We start from the raw sequence: 10351 nt of genomic DNA, 5'->3' as shown, positions 1-10351 counted from the left end.
TCAAATCAAAAGGATTTACTCTGAAATTATTTTAAAAGCATAAATGAAAATCGGTCTTTTCTAGCCGAGATTTTGGGGATGTCACAGCGAGTTGGTGGCCCAACTCGTCGAGTAGAAGCGCATTGGACACGGGAGTTAAGTGGCTGACTCGACTAGTCCGTGCTGTCTGGACAAAAACCCTAATATGAGGGTTTGCACCCTATTTAAACGCCTTAACTCAGACTCCCTTGTCCCTAACACTCTCCTAGAGCTGCATATCGAAACCCTAGCCATTTGTGTGTGTGTGTGTGTTAAGGCCATTTTGGTGCTTTTGTTGACTTGTGAAGCTTGGAAGGAAAAAGAGGAGCTTGAGTATTCGACTAGGGGCTTGTGGATCCAGAAATCTCATTCCATCTTCAGCTTAATTAAGGTAAAATGCCCCTGCTTTGGTCTTTCTTTTGGTGGTTCATCTTTAGATTGTAGATCTTGGGTGCATTTAGGGCTTTTCAAGCCATTTTCGGATTTAAGGAGTGTTATATGGACTCTAGCTTCAGATTTGGGCCTTAAGAGGGGTCTCATGGCATAAAGGTGCCAACTTTAGGGCCATGAGAGCCCCATGCACATTGTAGGACCCTTTATATAGATTTTTGAGCTAAAAACCCCATGCATGTGCATCAAGTTTGGAACTTTACGTATAAAATGGACATTAGGAGGCCAGATCTATGGTTTTGGTGTGTTAGACCTCATTTAAATCGATTGTATGGAATTGGTCAAGGGTGGACTCAACGAGTTGTTCTTGGCACTTGACGAGTCGGTGACCATTGTGCACCAAACCCTTCCTGTGAATGGGTAAATGTTAGGAAGGAAGTCCCTTGTGGGTTTAGACGCGAAAAGGGACCTGGAAGCCATGGTACTCGATGGGTGGTATGAGCAGACTTGGCGAGTCCATAGCAATCTCCCAATCTTTGAAGATGGACTCGAAGAGTTGTTCATACAACTTGGCGAGTCATAGATTGGACAAGTTCTTAAGTTGGAGATGAACTCGACGAGTCGGATGAAGATGGTGCCGATGATATGATTGAAGGAGAACCCGTCGAGTTTTGCTAGACTCGACGAGTGGAGACGGGGTTTTATGTAGGATTAGAGAAGCATGGACTCGACGAGTTGGTAAGCCAACTCGGCGAGTCAGGTCAACTGAATGTTGACTTTGACCAATGTTGAATTTGACTGAACTTGGAATGACCCTATTTAGGGTTGTATGTGATGTGTGTTGACTTGAAGGTTGTCGTGTAGGGATCGAGGAGTCGTAGGGAGTCGACTTGTGCGCCGATGATAGTTCAGACACTACACGATATTGAGGTGAGTTACCTTCCAGTAGGGGTGGATCTAAGGCCACAATGCCGACCCACCAAAAAGGGGTATTTAGAGATAATGGTCTTTGTGATAATTATCTTGGTCTGGTTATGTGTTGGTAGTATGCTATGTGTATGGTAGGGATTAGTTTCCATGACAGTGGTCCTTAGGACCCAAGGGTAGGTCAGTACCCGGATATGCCTGACTGTATGCTTATATCTGTTGATTGTATGTTAGTAGCAGGGGGTGAAATAGTCCCCAGTTACCAGTTGAAAGATACCGATGTTGGTTACCGGTTGAAAGATACCGATGAAGGCTACCGGTTGAAAGATACCGACGATATTGTGTGGTATGTGGTATGATGGGGGAACTCACTAAGCTTTGTGCTTACAGTTTTGGTTTTGGTTTAAGGTACGTCTTCATCAAAGGGGAAAGAGCCAACGGCGTAGCAGCGCATCACACACACACACACATGTTTCCGCAAGAAGTTTTTGGGATTGTACTATGATGTTCTATACTTTTGATGTTATGGTTTGAAATACAACATTATGATTTTGTAATGAATGTTTATTGACAATGTCTTGGTAAAAATGTTTGCTAAACGCGTTAATTCAAAAACGAAAATTTTGGCCTTGAAAATTGGGTCGTTACACCTTGCCTCCAAGAACCAATGGGATGATTACAAATTACCTTGTGGTGAGATTGAATACATCAAATCGGATATACATATTGTCATAAAAGGTAACAGAGGTAACAGGAAGTCGGAGAGGTAACAAGAAGTTTGGATTCAAATTTGAATTATAGAACATAGGTAACAGGAAGTCAGAGAAGGATTTCGATCAAAACATCATCGTTTGAATCCATTAAAGTTGCAGACTGGTTGTTCTTGGTGTTCTGGGTTTTTTTGATTTTGGATATGATGTTCACCATTTTTGGAGTGGGTTGAAGGAGTTAAAGAAGAGATGCATTTTTGGAGTGGGTTGAAGGAGTTAAAGAAGAGATGCATTTTTGGAGTGGGTTGAAGCTATAATGAGATTAAAACCTGTTATAGTGGGCTAAGTGACATTTTTAAAAGATTAAACGAAAGTTTATTCCTTTAATATAAAAAAAATTGATAACCTTTTAAAACAAACACAATAAGTTTGATATGTCATTTGCCCTTATTAATATTTACTCTTAGTTAATTCATTCAGTTATGAAATTATTATTCTATATATTATTTGTTATTGTACATAACCATGTTATGTATACCTCACAGCACCTCACCTGATAATCATTACTTGAAAAAATATTTTGGTGATATTACATAATTTACTTTTTAATTATTGTTACAATTTGTAAACTACAAATAATGAAAGAAAAAATCATTGTCTACATGCATAACAAATTCAAGTGGATTCAATTTCTTTCACAAATTTCATTTATTTCAAAAAATTTCTATAAACCATACTCCCTTTAAAATGTAATATGGCCTGATTTGTATAAAATCAGTTTTAACGAAATTTTAAAAATTTGTTTATTTTTGAAGTGTATTTTTTCTTTTGTTCTATAAATTAATAAATCAACTCACGTGACATTGTATTGGTACTGGCGTAGTTAATATGATTTGTCCAATTTATCTTAATATTAACCGACCAATTTAACATCAACGGATAAAAATGATATGAGCATTGAAAAATAGTAAAAGTTAAAACCGTTTTTCAACGGATAAAAATGATATGAGCATTAAAAAATAGTAAAAGTTAAAACCGTTTTTAACTTTGTAAATTAATATTAATATAATATGATTTTATACTAATACGTTACCTAAAAAGGCGAAGGCACCTAATTAATGTTTTCGCGAATATTTCTATTTTTGTAATAGTTTATTTCGTAATTTGTTTTTTATTAAATAATTTCAATCAAAAGAATAGGCATATTAGTCTACGAAACTTTATTTTTATTTTTTAAAAAGAAAACCAAAGCCACTAAAGAAACTTCTAAATAATGGATGACATTAATACATAATATTTAGTGAAATTTTGATCTCCCATTTACCAACCAAATTAAATGTTGGCGTGTTTCACACAGAGAATAATTGTCCGAATAGTATTTACTTCATTTTGGCTGTTTTTCTATATCAAAAGTACGTTGCCATTAATGGTCAAGAGCTGAAAGTGGGTCGTATTATTGGGTGAAAGTTCGCAAAGATGATCATTTGGTTATGGTGGTGCTTTATGTATTCATTTTGATGAGGGTTGTAAAAAATTGATTGCTAATTTTGAAATACCATTGATCCAATAGGTGCTTGTTTCTAGCTTTCATTTTATTTATTTACTAGGTGTGAGACCCATGTATCACATGGGTTTATTTAAAACAAATTAATATAAAATTCAAAATATTTGAGAAGTTTGAATTTATAAGAAAAGTGAGAATTGAATTATAAAAATTAAAGTGTTTTTTTTGTCTTTTAAATTTAATCAAATAATTTAGATAAATAAATAAAGGAAATTAATGAAACTTTAATTTAGTAATTTTGAAATTAGAAGGAAAATCCATTAATGAAATTGATATGCATTTATTATTAGATTTAAATAATATTTGACATTTAATAAAATAGAAAAACCATAAAATGACAAGTGGAATAAAAATTAATTTAAAATTACCATAAAATTACATGTGGCAAATTGAATGAGAATATGACAAGTGGCAAAGTTATTTTCATTTATTAGAATAGATTTATTTATTTTGTTTTATTTTATTATTTATTTATTTATTTATTTATTTTTAATTGTAACCTATACTTGACCAGCTTCCGTTGGTTTTTTCTTTAATAATATTTTTGCTGTTCTAATTTCTAAAAAATAAAAAAGATAACATCTAAAGAGGCAAAAAAAATGTGCTTTTATGGTGATATTATGTTTGTACAAAAAACTGTTTGTACAAAGGTTCCTAAAATCGGGATACTATATGAGATCACTGTAACTAAATTTATGTTAATAAAGTTACTAAAGTTAAATACTATAATTAAGTTGTACAAACATAAATGAAATATTATAATGTTTATGTTAATAAAGTTACTAAATTTAAAAACTATAATTTATTAACATAAGTTGTACAAAAATTGTTCGTTTTACTATTATAATGTTTGTACAAAAAAGATAACATCTAAAACGAACAATGATATGATATAGTATCGCAACTTAATTATATTTAACTTTTAAATATTTACTGTATATTTATTAATTAGTTTGTTCTTTTAAATATATAATAATATTTCATTATGAAATATTAAATTTATTTGAGTATGCAATATTTTCAGGGCTCTTTTTATTTATATAACCATAACATAATATATATATATATATATATATATATATATATATATATATATATATATATATATATATATATATATATATATATATATATATATATATATATAGTTGGGTTCAACAAGAAACCATTTTAGAACTTAGAACCAAGGAACCAATATTTTTCAACTTTTAGAACAATTTTTTCATAGAAAAAAAAATAAAAATATAAAAATTTATAACTTTTTATTTTCCATCCATTGATATCAAATTTGAGAATAAAAAAAATTGATGTATTCAAATTCACATTGTGAATTTGTTTAAATTCGTGAATCTGTGCAGATCCACCCTGTGAATTCTGTGCTGTGAAATTTGTGCAGATACACACTATGAATCTATGAAGATCCACACTGTGAATTTGTGCATATTTATACAGTGAATTTATATAAAATTAATGATTTATAGTGTAGATTACAACGTAAATCTAAACATATAAAAAAGTAAAAAAAGAAAAATTATCAAATTTGATATTAATAGAAATAAATTAAAAAGTTATGAGTTTCGTTATTTTTAGAATTTTTTCGATAAATAATAAGATCTAAAACTTAAAAAAATAATGGTTATTTGGTTCTATGATTTAAAATGGTTCATTGTTGAACTTTATATATATATATATATATATATATATATATATATATATATATATATATATATATATATATATATATGAAATGAAAACTTGATATAACTATACTAAAATATTAACATAGTAATATTTTTTATTAAATTATATTATGTCTAAAAAATAACAAACCAAATGAAATGATTTTATAGAGCGTTTTAGATAGACAGTATATTAATAAATTATAAAAAAATAATAAAGGTTATCTTGTTAAAAATATGTTGACTTAATAGTTAAAGTTAATAGAAAGATGATACTATCTTTTCTTCGATGATTAAACTTTTCTTTTGGAAAAAGCCTTTGTGCATGACATGCTCTAAAAAAGAGTTAACTAAGTTATGTTGGTAACCACATTTTAATGACTTAACGAACCAAATGTTTTATAATGATGGTTAGGATGGATGACTATATTTTATATGCTTTTGTTTTACAAGAAAAACCTTGACGAAACTTATGAAACCCTCCATTATTCAACAAGGAGTTTAAGCCCAAACTACCAACGAAATTTTCCCAAAGGTTTTTCTTTATGTTTCTTTCATCCCATTTTTACGAAATGGTTGATATGCCGTAACAGATTTAAGCGTTAAACTTCCAATATTTTTCCCCTTTATGTGATGAGACTTGGGATGGGATCAGTTGTGGTTTGCCATGATGGTGTCGTTTCCAAGCGACACAACACCGTGTTATCTTTCTGATGAGTTGTCACTCTTTCTTATGATTCGACCATCATGATGGGCTTTGTAACACAAATGATGTTACCCTTTATCCATAACTTATAGGATTTACGTTCATCATTGTGTAACGTGTAAAGCATTCCAATCTACATGCGAAAGATAGTAACATATCATGCAACAAAACTATACGTTCGTTCGTCTTATTGATTTAGTGATTTGTGGACACACTGAACTGTATGTTAATTTGAAGCTTATATGTTTACACATGTTTGTTCATCTTATTGATTTAGTGAAATTTAGATTGTACTAAATTTATGTGCTTGTTTGCATAATAATTATTTCTCCCGGGTGTACTATCGTGAACTATTGTTGCAATATTGATTTTTCTTTCAATTAATATGCTCATCTTATTTGCTTTCATTTGGCAGCTTTATACTAACCCATAAGTGTCATTATTTCAATTGAATCTTGGATGTTTGAAAATTTTATATTTAATTATGTTATTGGTATGGTTTCATTTTTAAAATCTTATTACATGTGATTGCAATTATATTGATCAAGTTATTACTTTTGACATCCTTATAAACTGAGGAGATCGTATTGTTAAAAGTCTCTGTTCTTCATGGATGAATATCATCCTCTTTAGAAGTGTTTGAGAGAAGATGGTGATGTTACAATGTTGTGGGTCGGTAAGGGTGTGACCCATGTGTACCTGCATTGCTTAAGCTTTTTTGTTGATTTTGCGGCAATACATGACATCAAAAAGCTTTTTGAAAAACCTTTCTTATTGTGCATGTTGCCAGTTATATGTTTTATTTGACTTCTCAAAACAATGTGTTTTGTTTGATGAGAAACTTGTCTATGGAATTTTCTCAATTTTTTATTGCGACAAAATAGGGCGATTGATTATGTGCCATTTTTTTTTGTTTATAATAAAATATACTTTTACTATTTAACGTAAAAATGTCACCATGCTTGTCATTATAAAAGGAGAGCTTGTTGGTATAAAATTGCATCATATGGACGACCCGTACCAAACTTGCCTTATGATATACATGGGTGCAACTTGCGGAGCATTGACAAAAATTTGAACATCTTTGGGCTTGAACAATGTACATCTTTTGTGAAATTATATATATATATATATATATATATATATATATATATATATATATATATATATATATATATATATATATATATATATATGTGTGTGTGTGACGATCTAATTTTCTAAGACCGTGAGACCATTTTTTTCTAGTGGGAAGAGGTGCAGCCGCACAGGACCCCGAAAAAAAATAGAGTCTAAGTTTTAATTAAATTATATATTTAATAACTAAATGTATATGAATTTATTCAAGTTTGTTTTTCTTATATATTAAAAAATTGTATTTAAGGCCTCATTTTTCTTATTAGCACGCTACCCTTAAAATCTTGTAGTCGTCGGCCCTGCACATCTCATCTAACTCGACTCGGTACACACCCCCCAAGAATTTTTTAATTGTTAATACAAATCTAAAATATAATTAAATGTAATTTAATCCTTGAGAAAGAAAAAGGAAAAGATAAAAGAAAAACCACAAACCTTGGTTTCAATAATTAATAAATGCCAGAACTATAACAAGCGTAAAAATGTCCAACACTCAAATTTTAGTGCTACAAATATGGAATCTCATTTATACAAGGTACAACAAGCCTCATGTAAAAATGAACTCTTAAAAGTCAACACCATAAAAACCATGTCTAATGATGCAATTACATGAAGTAATCCATCAAATGAGAACCCATGACCAGATACAAGATACAACATCGTATCATGATGAAATCACATTCAGTCCTCCAATCAAATGTTGGTCGATTTTCATTACGAGGGACATAACACAGTGTGATCTTTCTGATGAACTACAAGTTTTTCCTTATGATTCGACCATCCTTGTACTAGTACAATTATCGACACTGCCATACCGGGCATGGTACCACAAATGATCGATGCTACTCGTTATCCATAACTTGTAGGAGCACTTTATTATTATGTAACGTGTTATGCATTCCATCATGTGAAAGATAATAACATATCAGTCAACAAAGCCATAACCATAGTTTATGGAACATAAAATCTTTAAATAAATCAACTACCAAGATATACTACGTATAAACATGAGCGTCGTCAAGTAATATCATGTATACAGTAAATTTGCATAAATCACATTTAAATACATGTGGAAGTTATCTCAAGATTGTATTATTGTGTGATCAAATTTCGTCAATTAATATGGATTTCATATATGTTACTTATTATATTTTTTTAAATTGATGATAGTTAATAAAGAGTAAATTATACGAATGGTCCCTATGGTTTTGGGTAATTTGTACGTTTGGTTCCTAGTTTATTTTTTTAACTTGGAAGGTCCTTAAAGTTTGTTTTTGTTACGCGCTTAGTCCCTGTCTTATCTAAAAAAGACTATTTTGTCATTGATTTTTATTAATTTATTTAAATAAGATGAGTAGGTAAGATAAGGTAAGGTGATGTGGAAGTGAGGTCGGTGTGTGTTTATCTAAATAATTTAAAAAATTAAGGACAAAATAATATTTTTAGGCAAGACAGGGACCAAGCACGCAACAAAAACAAATATCAGAGACTTTCTGAGTTAAAAAAATAAGTTAGGCACCAAACGTGCAAATTACCCCAAACCATAGGGACCATTCGTGTAATTTACTCTTAAATAAAATATGATGAGTTTGTCTTTGAAAAAATAAATGCCAGATTAGTGTTTGTTATTATTTTTCATAAATCTAAAATTTTGAATAAAATATGTTATTGTGTTATACCTTTTTATTATAAAATTAAGCATTTACAGTGGAATTGATACAGTGGAATTGATAGTTTTCTGAAAATGAATTATTGTAATTTGTATGAATACCATTTAAAGCACATTAATAAAAAGGAAAAAAGTAATAAATTTTGCAGGGAAGCAAAGTCAGGGGTAGCTGTACATACACATCATTTCAAACAGTGCTTCATTTGTACTCCCATCTCTCAGGATATTTATGTTTGCTGTTTAGGGGTGTTAGACCATCAACTCAATTTAATTGCAAAATTCTTTTATCTTTTTCATATTGATTTTGGTGGTTATTTTTCGTAGAAAAAGATTAATGTAGCCAAAATCTTTAATTACTTCTTGCTTCATAGTTAAAATTTTGCAAATAGCTAACAACAGACATGAAAACCGTAGTTTATAAAGAAACACCTATTATTTGCTAAATTGTATGTGGTTTGGAGGTTTAGTATAATTTTTTCATTTTTGGAAATGAATTGGTAGGTATTGAAATAACATACGGTGTCCTCTCTATAAACTATGATATCCCAAACTATAGGTATTGAAAAAAAATCGAGAGAAACCATAGGTATCGAAAATCGCCTACGGTGCACAAGTTCTTAATGCGAAGTTTGTGCATTAAAAAATTGTACACCGTAGGTGATTCCTGAAACCTACGGTTTCCTTGTTTTTGTGTGTTTTTTCCGAAAAAAAAAATTATACCAATACTATTAGATTTCATACTATACATCAACAAAACAAAACAAAAATAATAGAATATAAGAAAATACCTAGTTTTTGTTAGGAACCGTCATTGAGTTTCTTTAGTTTTGGAACATGAAAAATGACCTTGAATGGAATTTTCAGACTTTATATATTTTGGGTTAATGGATCGTCAAACATTAGACGAACTCTGAAACAGTAGCACATTTACCCAAACTAGTAGTTCATTTAAAATATTCTTAGACCAAACGATTGATTTCTATGGAAATATTAGTTTTTCTTAATTGACTACTATTTTCTTGGCTATTTGTGGTTTAGAACTAATTTTTTGCTATTAAATATAAAGTAATTAGGAAATATGGCTATATTTGTAATTTTCTCATTTTTTAAAGGAACGATCATAATACCAATGTAACACCCTGTTTTGAATAGTTTTCTAATTTGGGGCCACGACCCGAAGATTAATTATCATAAGACTACGGGCCTTGGGGAAGGAGAGATTTAGACCCCCCTTGGATGTGGATAATGTAGATTAGGTGATCCGAGAGTTCGGTTTGTATTTTGGAGCCCAAGGATATAATCATGAAGTGATAGTTCGGGCCTTTTATGAATTTTGGATTTAATCTCGGGAAGTTTTAAGGCAAAAGAGAGTTGATAGAATTGTAGAGCTTCTCATTAACTTTCTGTGGATATAAAGAACTTCGAAATCGGACTTAGAACGAATAAGTTATGGCCTTCGGAAGATTGGTGGTTTTAGTCCCTAGCCGAGTACACTGGGCGTACTGGGTCGAAGTTGGTCACAAAGGCAACCCACATATGTTGGGCACAAGT

The sequence above is a fragment of the Lactuca serriola genome, chromosome 5 (assembly GCF_051521515.1).
Source record: "Lactuca serriola cultivar US96UC23 chromosome 5, Lser_US96UC23_V15, whole genome shotgun sequence".
Classification (NCBI taxonomy): Eukaryota; Viridiplantae; Streptophyta; class Magnoliopsida; order Asterales; family Asteraceae; genus Lactuca; species Lactuca serriola.
This window is presented reverse-complemented; position numbering follows the sequence as displayed.